Source organism: Ascaphus truei, chromosome 19, assembly GCF_040206685.1.
Source record: "Ascaphus truei isolate aAscTru1 chromosome 19, aAscTru1.hap1, whole genome shotgun sequence".
NCBI lineage: Eukaryota > Metazoa > Chordata > Amphibia > Anura > Ascaphidae > Ascaphus > Ascaphus truei.
The window spans coordinates 29,002,835-29,026,462 of NC_134501.1; positions in this window are offsets into that span (position 1 = coordinate 29,002,835).

The following is a 23,628-nucleotide window of genomic DNA, read 5'->3' on the forward strand; positions in this document are numbered from 1 at the left end:
CACTGATTACATGCCCAGAGGCAAGAAATGCAACATTGTTACATATCACACAGACACAGTATGTGTGTGCAAACTCCATGCAGCTGAAAATAAGAACTGACAGGCAGAAGCTGCAAAGGAGAGAGGGGGTGGAACAGAAATGCAGTTCTTGTTCCATGACAAGGACTGACTCCTTGTGAGTCAGTGATTACGGGGAGTGGGTTCCTGTATAAGTGCATTATTCTTGGGTTGGTTTCCCCTCAAAGCCTGATCAGTGGCAACCTCCTAGATAGTTGAGACTAGGATTTTTACTTTGTATGCACATTTTTTTTGCCTAGTTTTTCTGCGTCTGTTCTGGGAGCCCTGAGACCCTTTGAATTTCCCAGTGCTCACAGAACCCACAAGAGCATAGTAGTAAGCCTTTGAGAGCTGGTGGTTCCCAGGAGTGTGTGGGATGTACCCCAGGTATAAGCATAGCTCTTGGGAGGTCCCCCTTCGGTCCTGGGTAGTGGCTATACCATCCTTGTAGAGTCGGCTAGAATTTGGTCAGTATACAACTGGTCAGTGTGTGTTTTTGGCACCACTTTTTGCCCTAGCCCAGGTGGGAATCCCTTACAGTTAGTAGGAAAGAGGCACTTTGCCTGCAGGCGGAGTCTGGATAGATTTATTGTACCAGTGACCTGTTTTTGTATTCTGCTGTTCAGTCTGTTCCTGCTGCCTGAGGCCCCCTTCTCCCTCTGTGCTTCGATCCCTTCTCTGGACCCCCTCATTTAAGTTGTGTCATTCCATAAGGCACCTTCACATGAACGGGTTGTAAGGTATGTTCCAGTGCTGGAAGGTGATTTATTAATTAGCACCACTTAGTAGATATCGATCTAAATATCTTCAAAGGTTTTGACTACATTCTCAGTTTTCATTTTAGTTATATGAACTATCTGAAGTTTTTTTTACTTTAGTAAAAGACATAATTTGTAAAACAAATATTTTTTTAGCTTGTCAAAAATATACTCTGTGTGAAATGTATGCTATGTAGATAAAACGCTTTTGAAAACAAAATGCTTGAAAAAGATGGTTTTTCTTGGCACAAATATTCAAGGTAGGAGGGTCACAAAACATGGAAGAGAACAAGAAAATGCATCTTTTTTGTGATGTAAGTAAAAGTAGGAACACATTCAAATCAAACATCACGAACAAATACACAAGTGACACTTTTATTAAGTGTAGTAGTAGTTTTGTAGTCTACTTATTGGAGTATCTCTGTGGTCTCCTATATGTAGGGAGGACCAGTAGACTTGTTAAAGAAGGTTTTGCGGAACACATTTATAACATTAAGAAAGGATTAATAACATACAGTGTTTCTAACCACTTTAGATTAGTACAGGCATATCTCGCATTAACGAACGCAATGGGACTAGAGCATGTATGTAAAGCAAAAATGTACTTACTGCACCGACACACTTTATTCGAGCAAATACCCAGTATGTACCTGGCAGATACCTGGAATGCGCCGCTCCTCACCTCTGACAAGCCCCGTTGCGTTTGCCTTCCCAGCCTGGGTTCATGCCTGGCTGACGGGCGGCTGATCTGTTAAATGATAATGATTAGGATTTAATAGGCTGCAATGCTTCGCGTGTCTACCAGATGGCATAAATTCATGAATTGTAATGCAGTATATATATATATACTGTGCAGTATTGCAGCCAGCGGGAATAAAATGCTTCAATCCCTACATGGAAAATACCTCAATGCACTCGGGCAGAAAACAGTCACAAACCTCAATACACCCGGGTATACCCGAATTCGTGGGACTAGCCGAGCTCGAATAAAGTGTGTCGCCAGTGTAAAGTGAAGCACTGCCTTTTTTCCACTTATCGATGCATGTACTGTACTGGAATCATCATATACGTGCATAACTGATGTAAATAACGCATTTGTAACAGGCTCTATAGTCTCCCCACTTGCACACAGCTTCGGTACAGGTAGGGAGCCGATATTGCTGTTCAGGACGTGCTGACAGGCGCATGCGTGAGATGCTGTTTGCCTATTGGGCGATTATGTCCTTACTCGTGAGGGTCCTTAAAGCGGGGTGTGCCTGTACATGGACAAGACCTGAAATGGTTAAAATGTTTAGGAATAGAAAGTCCCAAAGTACATTGGAGGGGAGGTAATAGAATCACACACATTTCAGGAAGGGAATCTTATTGGAGTTACTAGCTTAAACACTCACTCCATTCATTATTTGTTGTATGTTTATAAGACAAACATACCTTATTTCCTCAATTGAAAGACGTCATCGATTCTAAGATGCCTTAGATGGAGAGCTGTAACAATATGTATGTTGATGCCAAAGATGTCTTATTGCATACTATAGAATGAACCATACTAGTATTAACAAAATAATTGCAAAATATTCGCCGTGATGAGGGGAAAAAACTAGTTCAGATCAGTATCACTCAAGAATAGGGTCCTAGATCCCCTGCATATTCATAAAATGCAGAGCAAGCAAAACCCTCATTAAGTCCTTTAGGAGATTGACATCCAAGGGTGAAGATCCGCATGGCCTCTTTACGTAAAAGAACACCATGCAGGTCTCCTCCTCGCAGTCCTAAAGACAGAAATCAATTCCTTGGAAGGATAAATGACACGAGTCCCCTCGGTGAAACATATTGATGTGACGTGCAACTGGAGTATTAACTTTATTGTTGATAGTGCTCACATGTTCTAATATGCGGCATCTAAATTGGCGTGATGTTTTCCCCACATATAGCTTACCACATTTGCATGTGGCTAAGTATATAACTCCACTGGTTTTGCAATTAATATAATATTTTGCAATTATTTTGTTAATACTAGTATGGTTCATTCTATAGTTTGCAATAAGACATCTTTGGCATCAACATACATATTGTTACAGCTCTCCACTTGTTATCAATTACAGATTTAATAACAATGTGACACCGTGTATGAATACACATTTTGGAGTGTGTATACCATGTATACCTGTGAACAACATAAGTGATAGTTCATTGCAATATCACATTGCTTTACAACTTACATCATGTGCTTTTAATTTCGTCAATATGTACTGTATTAGCAGCCAGTATGACTACGATTTTTTAATGCATTGTGTTTTCCCTGACAGCGATCAATACACTTCGCAGCGGATTGGCTTGGGTAATCATCCACTACAAATGAGTTTTACTCAAGCTGTTTGGCATCACCATGACAACCGCAATATATAAAAGATCAGACCGAGCAGGGCAACACCCACCCCCGAAGAAGTTCTATCAATAGAAGGAAACGCACGTCGGGTTATGACATAACCACACACGTCATAGAGCGCGACCAGCAGCCCGGTCCCAGGGCAGCAGTTTGCCGAGTGTGAACATTACTTTCTGTATCTAGGCTAGCTAATAAGATGTGGAGCCTTACTTGGTAACCACTAGCAAGGACCGTGTATGCATGATTGTGTTGGGAGGCCAAGGAACCCATGTGAGTCTAATATATGTGTTTGTTTTAGCACATGGAGCACTATCTCCAGACCACGGGTTTTATACATCCTGGTATTACAGCCCAGTGTTAATATTCATCTACAAGAGTGTAATATCTTCACACCCTGGAATAGTACTGGGGTCTGAGTCTTTTGTAGTTACACGGAACTCCGTTGAACACTCATACATCTTGATACAGTGTTTAACCTTCTGGCTGCTGTTAGGAGGTTGCAGAGATACATTGTTATCTGTGCTAATTAAAGGGCTATGCCCAGACATACATACCTGTTTGCTATGATGCATTAAGATTTATCTATTTTAGATGTTTGGAGCAAATATTCTCCATTGAGTTTACACATCATTCCACCAAGTATCTAGCAATATCTGTGAGGTAATTATCTATGAGATATAGCCAGTTTCTAGTGTAGTTGCAGGGTTTACATACCACCATGGTTTATTACATAGTGGCTATAGTAAGAGACTGTTTGAGACACATTGCACCAGCTGTTCTGTGGATATTCTCTATACCTGATCAGCAAGATACCTAGCTGGGGAGACACAAGGGGGTTTTATTGGGAGTAATCAATGTCAAGTACATCATGATTTGTCATGGTTGAGGGGATTCACTTCTCTGTCTTGACCTATAATTACTAAATTTGGAGATTCAGCCAGATATACTGAATACAGGGCTGTAGTCTCCATATACATACCTTTCTACATAAGGAATTAGGTATTTTGTATGTACTGATTACTCTTTCATTTTCCACAGTAGTCACTATATAGCTCACACATTATCAGAGCTATAGTGACATTCGGTACATCATATTGTACTATCCATTCAGTCTCTCACTTATACTATCCCTTCCTATTGGAAGATCACACAGAGATTATCAGTTGATATACATTACCTTGTGGATATATTGTCCTTGCTTCTCAGCACCCCATTGGGACATCAGTATACGCTGGTCACACACAAGCGCTCTATTTTGTTTTTTTAATATTATATTTTTGTGTTAAGTTCAGATTTCAATACAATTTTATTATTTTGATTAGTAGGGTAGTGTGCCTCCTATATGGTTCTTTCTTCTTCTGTGATACACATATGCTTTAGTCCTGATAGCACCTCTCTAGAAAGTTACATATACATTGCACACTAGCTGAGCAGGGACCCCCGCTTTTTTGTTTCATAATCCATAGACACGCCAGGGTCAGGGTTGGAGACGTAGGGTAGTCGATGACCAGGCTGGAGTTCGGCAACAGGAAGTTAGGTGCACACCGCTTGAGTGTAGCAGCTGAAGCGCGGGAATGGCCTATGCGCGAGGAGTGGGAGCAGCCCATGATAAGGTCTCTGCAAGGGGAGAATGCAGGTCTCAGGAACAAGGCAAGGCTGGCACTGGGGATCCAGCGCTTCAGCACAGGAACCAGGAAGTGGACCTCTGCCTGGAGTGAATGCAGCAGGTCTCAGGAACAGGGTAAGGCTGGCACTGGGAATCCAGCACTTCAGCACAGGAAACAGGAAGCAGACCTCTGCCTGGGGTGAATGCAACAGGTCTCAGAAACAAGGCAAGGCTAAGGCAATGTAGATTGTGGCAAACACAGTTACATCCAAGTGAATCTTGGGTTATGCTCGGCAATGAGGAACTGAGAAAATCCAGTCCTGGGCTATTTCATCTTCCCCTTCCCAAGTAAGTGTTATATCCAAACTGTTATTTGTCCAACATTTTGTGTCCACCTGTCTTTTAAGGAATAAAATCTCTTTATTATACCCCAGTCTTATTCAATTCAACCCAGATGATAAGGTGTATACTATAACCCTGACCCTACCATGACAGTGGCCCACGATAAGGTCTATGCAAGGGGAGAATGCAGGTCTCAGGAACAAGGCAAGGCTGGCACTGGGGATCCAGCACTTCAGCATAGGGGAAGCAGACCTCTGACTGGGGTGAATGCAGCAGGTCTCAGGAACAAGGCAAGGCTGGCACTGGGGATCCAGCGCTTCAGCACAGGAAGCAGGAAGCAGACCTCTGCCTGGGGTGAATGCAGCAGGTCTCAGGAACAAGGCAAGGCTAAGGCAATGTAGCTTGTGGCAAACACAGTTACATCCAAGTGAATCTTGGGTTATGCTCAGCAATGAGGAACTGGGAAAACCCAGTATAAGAAGGGCAGGGAGCCAATCCATAGACAGGGGTGTGTAGGAATTCCTCCAATGAGAGAGCAGAGAAACAGATCTGCAGTGATTGCAAGCACAGGTGATAGTGCTTGCAAATCCAAGGAGAGGTCTGTCTGAGAGCTCACCAACTCTGCAACAGTGAGCTCCAGCAAAACCCTGGAATGGATTCCTTACAGAAACCTCTCCAGTGCACCAAGAACTGGACCTTCCTTCTGGAGTCGATAATGGACTGGATGTCAAACTCATCTTGACCCTGAACCATGACCTGCGATGGTCTGGGGGAGCGATCAGTGAATTGAGAGCTCTTGAGGACTGGCTTCAATAAGGACACATGAAACACTGCTGGGATTCTCATAGATTGAGGTAGTTGAAGGCAGTACGCCACAGGGTTAACTTGTTCGATGATATTAAAGGGACCCAGGAATCTTGGAGCCAGTTTCAGGGTGGGTGTCTTCAATCTTATGTTCCTTGAAGATAGCCATACCTTGTATCCTGGCCTATATTTGGGCGCCTTTTGGCGATGCCGGTCCACCTGTTTCTTCTGTCTGAGGACAGCCTCTTGTAGAGTCCTTTGGATTCTCTTTCAAGAGTTCTGAAGAAAATTTACCCTGAAATCTGCGTTGACTCCGGAGGTGTCAGAAGAAATAGGGAGGCGGACTGGATGAAAGCCATCATTTATAAAGAAGGGCAACTCCTGGGTGGACTCGTTCCGAAGTGAATTGTGAGCGAATTCAGCCCATGGGAGTAGTTTGACCCAATTATCTTGTGCTTCGGAGATGAAACATTGGTGGTATTGCTCAAGAGATTGATTCATTCTTTCCGTCTGCCTGTTTGTTTGAGGGTGATACCCAGATAAAAAATTAAGTGAGATTTCAAACATTTGAGTGAAAGCTTGCCAAAATGTTGAAATAAATTGTGATCCGTGGTCGGAAACTATGTCGATTGGGACTCCGTGGATACGGAAGATTTCTTTGACATAAATATCTGCTAGAGTAGCAGAATTAGGGAGACCCTTGAGGGGTATAAAATTGGCTTGCTTGGAGAACCTGTCTACAATGACAAGGATGGTGTTCATCCCGTTGTATACTGGGAGCTCGACAATGAAGTCCATTAACAGGTGTGTCCAGGGACGGTCCGGAATGGGTAAAGGGAGAGCAGACTTGTTTCGGGCACAGGTGGAGCAAGAAGCGATGAAGTCCTTAATGTCTCTTAGCATGTTTGGACACCAAAAGGTGCGTCGGATTAAATCTGAGGTTCTCTTGGTACCAGGGTGACCGGCAGATTTGGAGGAGTGACCCCATTCCAGGATATTCCGGTGGAATCGCGGAGCAGCATACAAGCAACCGTCCGGCGCCTCCATACCCTCGGGAATAAGTGTTTGAGACTCCAATATCTGGTCCAGCACTTCAAAAGAGTTTGCCGAGAGGATATACTTAGGAGGAAGAATGCTTTCTGGGACATCTTCGGACTTGTCTTCGCTGATGAATTGGCGGCATAAGGCATCAGCCTTCAGATTCTTAGTATGGGAATGTAAGAAATAATATAATTGAACCTTGAGAAAAAGAGCGCCCAGCGGGTATGACGTGAGCCAAGGCGGCGAGCGCCTTCGATATACAATACGTTTTTATGGTCCGTGAGGATTGTAATGGGGTTCTCGGTACCCTCCAGGAGATGTCTCCATTCTTGTAGAGCAAGTTTGATGGCTAGCAGTTCTCTATTCCCAACATTGTAATTTTGCTCTGCGGAGGATAATTTCTTTGAGAAGAACCCACAGGGGTGTAATTCATCCTGAGGAGATTGCCTTTGTGAGAGCATGGCTCCTGCTCCAATATCCGAGGCATCTACCTCTAAAGTGAAATGGATGGTAGGGTTTGGATGACGCAAGATGGGGGCGGAAATGAACGCCTTCTTGAGAGACTCAAATGCCTGGCATGCTTCAGGGGACCAAGAGGAAGGATCCGTGCTTTTCTTAGTCAGGGCAGTAATGGGAGCCACAGTGGCAGTGAAATTACTGATACATTTATGGTAATAATTGGCGAAGCCAAGGAACCGCTGAATCGACTTGAGAGAAGTGGGTTGGGGCCAATCAAGAATGGCTTTAAGTTTATCAGGATCCATAGCGAACCCTTCATCAGAAATAATGTAGCCTAGAAAGGAGGTAGAGGTTTGGTGAACTATGCACTTCTCCATCTTGGCATAGAGATGATTTTGTCACAGTATGCTCACCACAAACAAGGCGGACCCGCGGTGCTGAGGTGGGAATTGGATAAAACACCACCCACAGCCACGAGGGCATGTCCGGATTGTAGGGTTTGTTGAGGCAGCTGGGTCGGGAGTTACCTGGAGATACATTGTGACCGGGGGGGTCGGAGACTATGGTCTGGGAAACCCCATGAAGATGGAAGATTTCCTGATCAAAGATATCTGCGAGTTTGGGAAAGCTATGAAGTCCTTCAAAGAAACAATCGACGATGATGAGGATCATGTTCATCCCTTTAGAAGAAGGTAGGTCTACTATGAAATCCATAGACAAATGGTTCCAAAGGCGGTCCAGAATTGGGAGGGAGCGTAGGAGTCCCAGTGGTCTGCTGCGGGGGTTTTTGTTACGGGCACAAGTAGCACATACCTTGACAAATTCTTTGATGTCCCCTTGCATACCTGGCCACTAAAAGGTTCGTTTCACGATGTCAATAGTTCTACGAGTTCATGGATGCCCAGAAGATTTAGAGGAATGATACCACTCGAGGACCCTCCTTTGGTATAGTGGTGCAGTGAAAAGGAGGCCCTCCGGGACTTTGAGCCCTTTAGGGACCTGAGATTGGTCCCGACGAATATCGTCTATGACGTCAACTGAATTGGCGGAGGTTATAAATTTGGAAGGAAGTACTGTCTCCTGATGCTCTTCGGATTTATCCACTGGAAGAAACTAACGCGAAAGGGCATCGGCCTTCAGATTTCTTGAGCCAGGTACAAAGGAGATGATGTAATTAAAGCGGGAGAAAAAGAGCGACCAGCGAGCTTGTCGTGCGCCCAGGCGACGAGCACCCTGTATGTAGAGTAGGTTTTTATGGTTGTTAGGATGGTGATAGGATTCTCCATACCCTCCAAGAGATGTCTCCATTCCTCCAGAGCTAGTTTGATTGTCAACAGTTCCCTGTTCCCTACATCGTAGTTCTGCTCGGCTGCCAATTTTTTTTTTTTTTAAACGCGCAGGGATGTAGTCTTGCCATGGGGGATTTTCTTTGAGAAAGGATGACGCCGGCCCCTACATCAGAGGCATCCACCTCCAGAGTGAAAGGTAGTTTGGGGTCAGGGTGTATCAAAGTAGGGACTGAGACAAAGGCTTTCTTCAGATGATCGAAGGCCTGGATGGCAGCTGGAGGCCATGATGCAGTATCTGCCCATTTCTTGGTCAGGGCAGTGATGGGTGCTACCCTGGAAGAAAAGTTTCAGGTGAACCTACGTTAATAGTTCGCAAAACCCAAAAAGCGTTGTAAGGCTTTTAGGGTGGTAGGACGGGGTCAATCTAGGACTGCTTTGAGCTTGGCTGGGTCCATGGAAAAGCCTGAATCAGAGATTATGTATCCGAGGAATGGCGTGGAGGTACGGTTCAATTGGCACTTCTCCAACTTAGCGAAAAGATGGTTCTCACGAAGGCGTAGTAGGACCTGTTTGATGTGAGTGACGTGTTCTTGGGGGGACTTAGAAAAAATCAAAATGTCATCCAGATAGAGGAATTTGTTAAGAAGGTCCCGGAATATCTCATTGACAAAGTCTTGAAAGACAGCAGGGGCATTACATAGCCGGAAGGGCATGACAAGATACTCGTAATGGCCATCACGAGTATTGAATGCCCTTATCCATTCATCGCCCTGGCGAATTCTCACCAGATTGTAGGCACCGCGCAAGTCCAACTTGGAGAAGATAGTTGACCCTTGTAGGCGATCAAAGGGTTCCGATATCAAGGGTAGAGGGTAACGATTCTTGAGCATCATTTTATTGAGACCCCTGTAGTCAATACACGGGCGAAAGGACAAGTCCTTCTTGACAAAGAAGAATCCGGCTCTGGCCGGAGAAGAGGATTTCCGAATGAACACCCTCTAAAGGTTTTCTCGGATATAATCGTTCATGGCCTTAGTTTCGGGAGTGAGAGTGGATAGGTTTTTCCCCGGGGAAGTACTGAGCAGGGTAGGAGGTCAATAGGGTAGTCAAAGAGACGATGTGGAGGAAGAACTTCACACCGAGCCTTGTCGAAGACATCGCAAATTTTTTTATATACCTCTGGTAGAGAATTAGCATCTTTCTCCAAGGTGAGTAGCCCATCGACATTATGCACCAGCACCAAGCAGCTCTCCACACAAAGGGTACTCCACTGGATTGGTTCCTTGTTGGTCCAGTCGATGCGTGGATTGTGGCGTTGGAGCCACGGGAGGCCCAGTATCACTTCAATAGAGGGAGTATGAATCACATCCAGATGAATCTAATCCTTGTGGTTCCCCTCTGCGTGTAGATGGAAGGCAGTAGTCGGCAGGGAGATGAAGGCTGGCTGAAGTGGCCGTCCGTCGATGGACTCCAGGCCTACCGGTACCTTATTGTGGACAAGCGGAATGTGGTTCCTCTCGCGAAGGACTGGTCGATAAAATTGTCCCCTGACTCGGAATCCACGAATGCCAGTGCGGTGACTCGGAAACTCTCCCCTGTAAGCAAAACAGGAATCAAAATCCTGGTAGGTAGGGACTGCTTGGTGATAGGGGAGGTGGAAAGTGTTCCCAATGAGACTCCCCTGGGTCTCATTGGGAGTTGGCATTTCCCGGTTTGTGAGGGCACTGCAGCACTTGATGACCAGAGTTGCCGCAGTATAGGCAGAGGCTGGCGCTGCGACGACGTTGCTTCTCAGATGAGGACAGCTTATTGCCCGCTAGTTGCATGGGTTCCGGAGAGTCGGAGTGGGGAGATTCCGGTAAGGCAAAGTGAAGGGAAGGTGATCTAGGAGACCCTTGGTGATGCTGGGATCGCTCAGCCCTCCTCTCTTGCAGGCGTTGATCTACCCGAATGCATACGGCGATCAGTTCCTCCAGATCTGTGGGGCGTTCCTGTGCCTCGAGTTCATCTTTTAATGGTTCTGTGAGATCCTACCAGAAGGCGGAAGACAATGCTTCGTTGTTCCAACCTGTCTCCGAGGTGATGGTCCAGAACTCCAGAGCGTACTTGGCAACTGATCGGTTCCCCTGGGAGATATGAAAAAGGTAGGAAGCTGCTGTCAACTTACGCCTCGGAGTATCAAAGACCCTGTGGAATTCCCTGGCAAAAGTCCGATATCCTGTGTAAGGTCCGACCTCTGTTCCCAGATGGGGGAGGCCAATGCCAGGGCGTCGTCCGTAAGGAGAGAGATAATGTAGACGACCTTTGGCGAAACAAAACGAGAAGGCGTTATCTCAAACTGTATGAAACACTGATTTTGGAAGCCTCTACACCCGTGGGGATCCCCTGCGTAACAGTTAAGCATCAGAAGACAGGGTTCAGTGGAAGTCGTGGCGGGAGTCATGGTAGCAGGGGCAGCGGCCACTGTAGATGAAGTACATACAGGAGGAGTGCTCTGCGCTTGAACAGTGAGGGAATGGATGCTCTGCTGTAGCAGGTCCATCCGATGGTCATTTTGCTCCATGTATCTCTATAGTCTAGAGAACATATTGGTGTGAGAGGACAAGGTTCTCTCCACCTCAGTGGGGTCCATGTTTGTTGGGCTGAGCATACTGTCGCGGTGTGCTCACTACAAACAAGCGGACCCACGGTGCTGAGCTGGGTATTGGATAAAACTCCACCCACAGCTATGAGGGCGCGTCCGGATTGTAGAGTTTGTCGAGGCAGCTGGGTCGGGAGTGGAGAGGTATGGAGAGTCGGTATACTTGCCAGAGGTCGGTACAGGAAGGGTACGGATCGTTGCTGGCGGTAGCCAAGGTCAGGTTTGGAGAGAGGAGAGTCGTTGAGTTCTGGGAATCCGAGACCAGAATTGGAGAAGGTGTCGTAGTTCGGTGCCAAGGTCTGGCAGGAGAATAGCGGATGGTCGAGGAAAGCCAAGTTGGTTCACAGGAAGGATAAGCAAGGCGAGGCAAGGATAGATATGTGTTCTGTAAAAGACGTAGAAAAAATGAGTGTCATCGAGGTACACAATGACAAATGAGTTAAGGACATCACGAAAAATCTCATTTGCAAACTCATGGAAAACAGCTGGTGCATTACAAAGTCCAAAAGGCATAACCAAATATTCGTAATAGCCGTCGCGTGTATTAAAGGCTATCTTCCATTCATCCCCTTGTCGTATGCGTATGAGGTTGTAAGCCCCACGTAGATCAAGCTTGGAGAAAATGGTAGCGCCTTGCAAACGGTCAAAAAGTTCTGAGATAAGGGGCAAAGGATAGCGATTTTTCAGGGTGATCTTGTTCAGACATCTGTAGTCTATGCACGGACAAAGCGACCCATCTTTCTTTTTGACCATAAAGAAACCAGCTCCGGCTGGAGAAGTGGAATTTCTAATAAAGCCTTTCTTTAGATTCTCTTGAATATATTCAGACATAGCCTTAGTCTCAGGAAGGGACAATGGGTATGATCAAACTTTAGGAAGAATGGACCCGGGCAAAAGATCAATGGGGCAATTGAAGGGGTGAGGAGGGGGAAGGACCTCTGAGCAGACTTTATCAAAGACATCAATGAAGTCGGCATATACTTCCGGGAGAGAAGTTTTGACAGGATTGATGATTTCTAGACCAGCGAGGACTTGAACCGAGGACATAGAAAATTTCTTAGAAGACACCTCCCATTATATAGGTCTTTTATCAGTCCAATCTATCAGAGGTTTGTTTTGTTGCTGCCAAGGGAGGCCCAGGATTACCTACACGGAAGGGCAGTGGATTACGTCCAGTAAAATCCTCTCCTTATGTCTGTCCTTTGTGGAGAGTGAAATAACAGGAGTCTCCAAGGAAATGAAGTCTAGCTGGAGGGGACGTCCATCAATGCCCTCGAGACCGACCGGTACCAACTTCTTTATCAGAGGAATTTTGTGTTTGATGGAAAAATCCTGATCCACAAAATTTCCCCCAGACCCAGAGTCGATCAATGCGGAAGCAGGTACTCTGAAGTCAGGACCCTCGAGAAAGATGGGGAGCATAATCCTTTTTGGCAGTGGGGGGGAGAAGAAATAGTACCCAATGAGATCCCCTCATACCTTATTGGGAGTTTGCGTTCTCCCGGCTTCGGAGGACAGTGATGCGCCAAATGCCCAGGCAATCCACAGTAGAGACATAAGTCTTCATTCCTCCAGCATTGTTTCTCTGAAAATGAAAGTTGATGACTCCCTAACTGCATGGGTTCTGGAGCTTCCTGAGCAGGGAAAGTGATAGGAGTAGGGCTGCGGATAGGAAGCAAAGGGGTAAGAGAACGTGAATGATGGCGTTCAACCCGCCTCTCCTGAAGGCATTGATCCACCCTGCTACATACGGCTATCAGGTCCTCGAGCGCAGGAGGTCTTTCCTGGGCGGCAAGCTCATTCTTCAGAGTCTCGGAGAGACCTTGCCAGAAGGCCGCTGATATAGCTTCATCGTTCCAGCCCGTCTCCGTAGCGATGGTCCGGAACTGAAAAGCATATTTTTCAACAGATCTGTGGCCCTGTGAAATGTGAAACAAGGAAGAGGCAGCAGTGACCTTACAGCCTGGAGTATCAAAAACCTGTTTAAATTCCTTTTTAAAACTTGCAAAGTTTTGCGTAAATTTAGATCTCTGTTCCCAGATGGGAGAAGCCCATGCCAAAGCATCACCAGCCAATAATGCAAGAATATTAGCCACTTTAGATCTGGCGTAAGAAAAGCGAGAAGGGGTTAATTCGAACTGAATGTCACATTGGTTGAGGAATCCTCTGCACCCATGTGGGTCACCTGCATAGCGGTTGGGGGTAGGTAGACTAGGTTCGAGAGAAAGAGTTTGTTCAGAAGTCTGTTTCAAGAGTCCATCTTGCTGTAACTGCAGATAAAGTTTCTCAACTTCACGGGTTAAAAAATTTACTTGGTTTTCCAACAGAGAAAAACGGTCACAGGGGCCGGTTTGGCCCACCTCAGTGTGGTCTATGTTTGTTGGGCTCAGCATACTGTAACGCTCGCGCTACCCACAAACAAGGCAAGACCCCGGCACTGAGGTGGGATGGTACAAAGCCACACACCAACAGCAGCGGAAGCGTGCCTGGAAGGCGGATTATCTAGCATTGCCAGGTCTGGGTTGGAGAGAGGGTAAATCGATAAACTCGCCGGATCCTGGGGCAGGAGATAATAGAATCGTAGAAGTCCGTTAGCCAAGTTCGTGTAGCTGTGATCATGGGTAGGAGAAGTCGCCGTAGTCGAGGTCAATATCCAGAGGGGGTTCACTGACAAGCCGGGTCGGTACACAAGAGGTTAAATCTGCAAGACAAGACTGGATCAAGGCAAGGCACAACTGTGGAAAGCAACAAGGCTACAAGAGGTTATGCTGAGCACTGACTGAGAGCAGGAACAGGGTATAAGTAGCAAAAGGAAACCAATAGGAGCGGGGGTGGAGTGGAAGCGTGGCCCCAGCGGAAGCTGGGATAGGTCATAGGAGACAAGGGGCAGATTAGTGCTTGATGTGCAGCTGGGGATCGTTGCGCGCCGTCACACATGTGTGCCGTGCGCGAGGGGGGCGCAACCGTCAGAGGAGGCAGAGCCAATCTCCGTGGCAGAGGCTGAAGAGGAGCGGGTACGCGTGCGCTCTGTAATTAGAGCGGGGGTGCGCACACGGGCAGAGAGGGGAGCGGAGGCAGCTGCAGCTGCGTTACTAGTGGCAGGTAAGGAGGGAACACGCCGCAAGGGAATTGTTCCCCAATTCCTTACACACAGATGCCACACTCTGTGCAAAATATTCTTTCAGCATGTTAATATGATAGGTCCTAGTTCTACCTGTCTCTCCATCTAACTGTACAACATACTGTAGTTATACTCATTCATCTTCTTGAGAACCGTGTACGGTCCAGACCAGGCAGCCATTCATTTGTTCTTCCGAGTGGGTTTCAGAATAAGCACTTGTTGATCTGGGATGAATTTTCTGCTACGGGCATTTTGTTCATACCAAATCTTCTGCTTGGTTTGAGCATCCCTGAGATTATCCAGCTCAAAGGGAGAAAAGCCTGTAGATTCTTGCTGTACCTCTCGGTATGCAAACAGCCAGTGCTGCAGGCGAATCTCCCAGTCTTTCCCCTCTGCCTCTATAAAGGCTCACAGCATCTGCTTCAGGGTACCATTAAACCTCTCACACAATCCGTTCGTTTGGGGATGATAAGGGATCGTGCGCTGGTGCTTTACCCGGCACGCATCCCAGAGACACTGTAGCAATTCACTTATGAATTGCTACCCTTGATCGGTTAGAATCTTGCTAGGGAAACCTACCCTAGTGAAGATACCTAACAATGCCTTTGCCACTGCCCTAGATGTACTGTATAGTCGCAAGCGCTACATCTTCAGGTTTGGGTGGCAAACTCCACCACCGTGAGAATGTAGCGCTTCCCCGACCAGCTGGGAACCATAAGGGGACCTACGATGTCCATAGCTACCCTCTGGAAATGTTCTCCTATTACCGGTAACGGGTTCAGGGGTGCCTACACACGATCATCCGCCTTACCTACTCGCTGGCAGGCATCACAGGAGCGGCAGAACTCTGCCACTGCGCTTGATGCCCCCGGCCAGTAGTAGCGCTTCAACAGCCGGGCCCTCGTGCGAGTGACCCCCTGATTCCCCGCTAGTAGAATGGAGTGGGCAACCTGCAATAATTGCTGCCTATACTACCTGGGTACCACCAGCTGTCTTCTTCCAGTCCAGACCCTATCTAGCCCGTTAGAACCTTGCTCCCTATACAGAAGCCCGTGGTGCCACAAGAAGTGGTCTGACCCCTCACTTTCCCGAGAAACGGACGCCCGAAGCCTCATACTTTCTAAACTGGGGTCAGCTTTCACCGCATCCCTAAATTCTGTTCCAAACACTGGCAAACCACCCATAGGGCCTCATGCAGTAAGCGTTGATAAGGATTTTTTCGGCATTTTATAGCCAAAATTGGGTTTGAGATTCAGTAAGCGCCGATAAGTGCTTGATTTCGGCAGGTTTCGTAGCCGATAATTTTGTTATGGCCAGTCGGCTGTCGATAAGCCTGTTTTCGGCACTGATCGCCACTTTTTTAAATCGGCTGGATTCAAGTACCAAAATCAGCTTATCGGGGCTGATCGCCACTAGGAAATTGAGATGTTATGGCCAATTTCACCCGCCAACTAAAGTTGGCAAGTTGGAGGGGAGAACGATCGCTAAGGCTGCCGGAACGGCACTTAGAAAAAAAAAAACTTCTGTACATCAATGGAGTCAATGGAGCGGGGACGTATAACAGTATAGTACTGTTTACGTTTCATTGCTCACAATACAAAGGTGATTTGCATTACAGTGTGGGGGGCATTCCCTGCATTGTGTCACAGCTGACGTGTATTATTTGCATAACATTGTACTTTTACATATTTTCTGCATTTGCGTGTCACATTACTCATCATGTGATGATGTGTCAAGGGAAAATCCTATACTCAACTCTTAAAGGAGAACCTCACATCATATCACACATTTTACTGAACTGAGCGACAATTATTTATATGATGTTACACATGTCACACATCGAACACATACACCGTATATTCATGTTGCTTTACATTACACAATGCTTGTAATGTGTAACGCATCTTGAAACGTTCATGTACATTTTTCTTCTCATGTTTACATGTAGTTTTGGGTCCTCCCTTTTTCATGACGTCACTTATTGGACACTCAATCACATTGCATGTTTACATTGTAAACGTTGCATTACAAGCACTTCAACCTAACTTCTACACACATGTACAGTAATTAATCATTGTGACACCTTTCAAACTGATTCTATAGCAACTATCCTCATGCAATAAATGTATGCATATGCACACGAGAATTCATTGTTGTCAACATGTGACAATAACATGGCTAATTACACATGTTGCAGCAAACATTTTACACGCCAATCTCAGGCTTTTTGTCTAATTACATGACTGACTGTTGCGTTCAGAAGTGTTACATGCATTGCACATTAAATTAATTATTTTCAAGCAATGTTTGTACAAAGCTTCACGTGACATCATTGTCAAATATCATGATTCCCTGCAGAATACACAGAACAAATACTTCTAAGATCAAGTGCAGACAGCTTGGGACAGAAGTACTTTAATATGTTAATGTAACACCTTGCATTTTACTATGTCACCTGACATCATCACATACCTATTTAAAGGACGCCCATTACCTGCTCATTCACAGCTACTCATTTCAAAATGTTGCGATTGTTTAGGAGACGGAGGAACATTCTTTTTTATGACATGCTTGCTGATCAAGAGAATGACACAGGGCAAGGGAGGGACAGAGCCAGGGACAGTGACAGGGACAGGCACGCGGATACGACAGGGACAGGGAGAGGGACAGGCCGAGGGACAGGTAGAGGGACAGGAGATCAGAGGAGAAGACAGAGGAGACAAGTTGTGCCTCGTCCGCGTCTGTACAGGGAGAGAACCCTGTTAGATGGGATGAGTGAGGAGGAGATAGTAAGTCGCTATCGTTTGAGTTCAGCAGCAATCTTATCTCTTTATGAGGAGATAAGGGGAGATTTAGATTTTGTGACAGCCAGAGGTCGTGCAGTCCCTGGGCTTGTTAAAATGCTGTGCTCATTACATTATCTTGCTTCCGCGTCATTCCACACAACTGTGGGCATAGTGGGCGGGGTCTCGCAATCTACATTCTCGAGGGCCTTTACCCAGTTTCTCTATGCACTCAATAGACGCGCTAGGAATTATATTCATTTTCCTACAGAGGCGACAGAGTGGCTGGAAGTCAGGACTGGCTTTTATAATATAGCAGGGATACCATGTGTGCTGGGTGCAATCGATTGCACACATGTTGCTTTGATTGCACCTAGTCAGAGTGAGCATGTTTACCGCAATCGTAAGCACTACCATTCACTCAATGTACAGGTGGTATGTGATGCCACGATGAGGATAATGCATGTGGTACCCAAATTCCCTGGTTCCAGTCACGATTCCTCTATCCTGAGGAACTCTTCAGTCTTCCATGCGTTCGAAGAGGGACATTTTGAACATGGTTGGCTGCTGGGTGAGTACAGATTTACATGTTCTAACACAAAACACATTTTTCTTTAGGAATGTTGGCATTGTAGAATCTTATCACTAATGTAAGCTTATGTGTGCTCCATTCATTATAGGTGACTCAGGATACGGAATTAGGCCGTGGCTCTTGACTCCGGTGCTAAACCCTCAAACTGAAGCAGAGGAGAGGTACAATGCAGCCCATATCTCTACAAGATCTGTTATAGAGAGGACATTTGGCCTACTCAAGACCAGATTTAGGTGCCTGGACAGAACTGGTGGGGCTCTTCTATACAAAATAAACTCATTTATTGAGCCAACACGTCATCAAGATGGATGCCGGATTACACAGGAACAAGGAGGATGTGAACACCAGAATCTAACGTGGAGCACCAACAGCTGGTGTAAAGGAGCACAGATTGGAGATTGGCTAAAGGGACTGTCTCAGCATATGAACTTCATCTACACTAATTGGACAGGCTGCATTGTGGGGATTTGGGGCACTATTTATATGTAACTATTGTGGAATGTATTTATGCCATTGTCACTTGAAAAAGACCACTTAGGTCGAAACGTCGTGTTGGCTCAATAAATGAGTTTATTTTGTTCAAAAAAAAAAAAAAAAAAAGTGTTGGCTCAATAAATGAGTTTATTTTGTTCAAATCCGCAGTGCCCTTTGTTCCTTCATTCATCTGTCTTGGACTGATTGCAGGCTTTCGTGCAAACACTGGAGCACCGGTAATTGTATGTTTTTCTATTTTTGAGGTGTGCAGCATCACTCTATTTGTTCTGGGCTCTTCTATACAAGCCTCAAAAAGTGTCTGATATTATCCTTGCCTGTTGCATTTTGCACAATGTTGCACTCAGGCACAATGTACAATCAGACCTAGCTGAGCCTTTGGTAGACGAGCATCCAACCCATGTAACTGCTGAAAATGAACAAACAGCCAGTGGTGGCCAGACACGCCAGAATCTCATCAATTCCTTTTTTTCTTGTAAGTAAAAACATATATGGTCCTAGTACTACTTTTATAGATTAATTATGTTATATTAACAATAATGTTTCTTTATATAACCTTCTGTTAGGACACAGATGAATATGGGTTGCACACCTTTCTTTTCTCTGCTGTGTGCACAAAGGGATGTGGCAGCGGTATGTTATTGTTGCACAGGTTATATAATCCCTCTTCAATTGTACATTAGTTGTGTGTATGTGAATACAACTGGGGTAACAAAGCAGTAATATTTTAGCATTGTGTTGTTCCTTATGCTAACACAATACACATAGTATGGGCATAGTCATTCATTCTTGCAGTATGCTTACATACAATGTTATTGGTGCAGTGTAACATGTACATCCATATGATGTGTACACCAGGCTGCTTTACATTTTGAATGTGATTAAATATACATGGTGTTGCACATTTAACACCAAATACACACTTTGCTGTGTTGCTTACGGTACTGAAGATGGCATGTCAATGTTTGCAATTTATATATTGTTCCTTTGCATTATAGGTATATCTCCAGTATGACTGATCATGGTATGTATATTTGCTGACATCTGGCATAAGATGTGCCTACCTCAATATTCGTATAATTATTTGAACTAAAAACCCAACATATTGGTGCAAAGAAAAATGTTACATATATGTACTTTCTGTATCATGTACATGCATTTAGCTACTATTGAGGTTTCATGTGCATTGTATTATAAAATGATTACTCCCATTTCATCACATTTAAAGTATGTTCCCTTATAAATTCCATTAATGTAATATAGAGGTGTTTGGAGAGAAGGGGATAACTGTACTTATTTGTTTACTTACGGGAGCTCATTCATCACGGATGCAATTGACTGATCATAACACTCCATGCATGAATGCCTGTAATCACAACAATGCGTGGTACATCTTATATTTAGCAATGTAGGTGATTATTAATGCTACAAATTATTTGTCAACATTAATTAAAATGTGTCACATGTGTATGTATAAGTCACACGTGTGTTGATGTGACCTACATGTAACAAGTGTCAAAGTGTAAACAAAACCACAATTGTGTCAAAAATGTAACTGTAATTTTGCATTTCTAATTTCCCACAATGACAATGTTGGTAATATATTTGGAATGCCATTGACGTCACTTCATCATTATCATGATGATAATTATCAAGTATTCTCAAAATATAAACGTCAATCACGTGCACATTAGCATAGGCACACTTTTTAAGACAACTGTTTGTGTCTGTATCAATTTGTGTATGATCCATGTATAACACCGACAAATGATAACAGCAGGTTTATTATGGTAGCTTATATCATCATATTGACTGTAGTATGTATGTGTTGAACGTTTAATAAACACACTAAACTATAGTTAGTTTGGTACATGAAATATACACATAAACGTACTTCATTACATGATGTTGATGTAATATTCAGAACATCATGCATTGTAGGGGACCACAACATCTTGCCAATAACATTATTTGCTACAGTCCCAAACCATTTTATCAACATACCCATGTAACAAGAGATTTTTAACAATAAATGCCTAGTTGGTTGTAAGTGTCCTTTACATTGGGAGAAGGAGTGGCTCAGTGAGTAAAGACACACACTGGCACTGAGAGTTTGAAGCAGGGGAGTCTGGTTCAATTCCCGGTGTCGGCTCCTTGTGACCTTGGGCAAGTCACTTTATCTCCCTGTGCCTCAGGCGGCAAAAAATAAATTGTAAGCTCCACGGGCCAGGGACCTCAGCCTGAAAAATGTGTCTGTAAAGCGCTGCGTACAACTAGCAGCGCTATACAAGAACATGCTGATATTATTATTGTTACATAGTTTCGACAGTTATACGTTCCATTACACAATAGAATACACAAATGTGTTAGCAGAGTGGGAATGGTTGTTATATATAAAACACACCATGGCATAAAATGTTAGTAGTAATGAAAGAACACCCAAGAAAATTTCTAGCTGCACTCTTTTGCAACATCATTATGTTAATTAAGTGCTTATGCAATATAGGCATAAGGGTATCACATTTTTAATTGTTTGTTAATAAGCGCTGCAAGCAATATAAAATTAGTTCCATATGTAGTATAGTAGTCGGTGGCTCCTCCTCACAATCATCTCATATAAAGGTAGACTCTTCTGAAATTATACATTGATCCGATTGTATCTTCCCCAACATCTCTGAAATACAGCAAACACATGATGGTCAAATATGGCACCTTACTATATATGTATCCGTGACAACGCGTTACACAGCTCTATATAATTGCGTAGATACACACGTCAGTCACTTATATGTTAGAACTACAAGTGTACATCATAATGTAATCGTTAATTAAATTAGTAGCAGGCATAACTATGTATATGAATTTTACGTTGCCTGTATACTGAAAAATGTGCGCGCACATCTTAGTGTGCGCACGCACTTCACGCTTGGGTCGACTAACTGCTAGCGCATGCGCAAAGCAATGCGTACGTTGTGCGTTCAATACATGTTGAAAATAGCATTAACCATTAAATATTTATTTCAAATACAATGAAGGCGAAACTACATTCGTTCTAAACGAGTACATCTGTATTCTTTTTAAACAGACGTGTGTGGACAGAAAGCACGGCCGATAACACAATGCGCAAATGCAATACGTGTGACGTCATGTTAAGCCAGCGTGAAGCGCACGCAAACACTCCTCCCACTCAATTAACATTCGGCTAACGCCCAGTGCACGACCACAAACACAGACGTGCACGCATGACACAGTGCAGTTACCGTAACTATAACAAAACAACACAGCCAATAGGCTTTGATGCGCGCACGTCACTTGGGGGCGGGACTTACATCCGTAATCCTTTTTAAGGACGCCTTGGCACATGACAAGGGTCCCACGTCATACGTGGTCGACCCGGTTTGTTTTTTGTAGATGTTGCATGATAACAAAACAGGTGTGTGTTACAGTTATGGTAACATGTTTATAATATGTTTAAAGGGATAGGAAAGTACATATATTTATTCCGTGAGCAATGTGTACTACTCTTTCAGGTTCTACTATATTGTAATAGGAAACAATGTGTTTGTGATCGCTACATGTTATGCAGTGTGCAATGTTACGCAGTATCCACGCATTTAAAGTCAAAATGGTGGTTACAAAAAAAAAAACTTTTAACGCTGAGTCAACGCATAACGATTTTATATTTACCATTCTTGTAGAAGTAACACTTCGTCTGGCTGCAACTGGTCGCTCCAGAAAACCAAGGCATTTTCATCCACGGTTGACCCAAACGCTGAATCCTGTATGACACACATCTCCTCCATGAAGCGCTTATAGGAATCGCCACTGCTTTCTTCAAACAATTGGTCCGGAGGTAGGTTCATTTCTTCGGGTACCCATTCGATTGCGTTTGCAGCAAAAACGCTTTGTACAAAATCATAGTAGTTATGTTCTTGTCGAATGTGTGTTTCAGCAATGGCGGGTGCATATATTGCAGCAGGTATGGATTCACACGGAACAGTAGTAGCGGATCCATTGCTATTGGCATTAGGAATAAATATGCCATTTAGCACAATATGTGTGCCGTCTTCCACGGTGAATTGTTTTTCCTTAGCAATCTTCCAAAAACCATACCTTTCTTGTAGCTTATCCTGCACACGTTCAAAACAGTCATTAGTTGATAAAGTGAATCTTACTGAGGATTTAAAATTTCGCGCACGCCCAGGTTCTTGGTAATAAGGATACTTTGCTCTAATCAAATCATAGATTTGTCCCACGTTGGCTTTCTGGTCCGGACTTGACAAAATCGCTTCTGCAATCATCAGTTTGTAGCCCTTGTGTGGATGCATATTTGTACCTAAATTATCAGCCATTGCAGAGTATCAGAAATGATGTGTGCAGTTCTATGTTCTTTGCTCATAATAATGAAATGGTTCAAATGCTAACTATTTTGTGTCTTTCCTTTTCAAGGTCCATAACATAAAACACAGACAAAGCTCAGTTTTTAGCACATCTAGTGAGACTCATACACGGTACAGTGCCTAAATATATATGGATAAATATCTAGTAAGTAAATGGTCTTTTAGTTTGACATTTTTGGCCAAAATTGTTGTAAGCCCCTGAGCCAACGCCAAGGCAGACCACATATCAGGGGTCCCTAACGCTAATATAAATTCTTAATAACCTGTTTAATAACAGGAAGAATGATTTATAGTAAATCTGTCAATATTAGCTGCAAAGTTCTGTCTGACTGAAGCTTTTATTAACCTGTACATTACCAGGAAAAGCACTCTGTATTAGAGATGTCACAGCCAAACTGCAAGCAGGCAAGTTCCCCTGAGTGGAAGATGCTATGGAGTGAGCCCATAACCATTTAAATGTGGGAGGGGGTGAGCTTAAATTAAGTAGGAGGTTGCCAACCTCCAATCAGCCATGACTAGCTGGACAAGAATTGTAAAACATACTGGACACCTAACAAGCTCCTATTAAACCCCCAAAATACCCACAACATATATATAAGCATATGAGTGTCAGAGGAGTGCTACTGAGCATGGCAATATGCATTAAAACCAGAGACATAACATAAAACACAGACAAAGCTCAGTTTTTAGCACATCTAGTGAGACTCATACACGGTACAGTGCCTAAATATATATGACTGAGCTTTGTCTGTGTTTTATGTTATGTCTCTGGTTTTAATGCATATTGCCATGCTCAGTAGCACTCCTCTGACACTCATATGCTTATATATATGTTGTGGGTATTTTGGGGGTTTAAT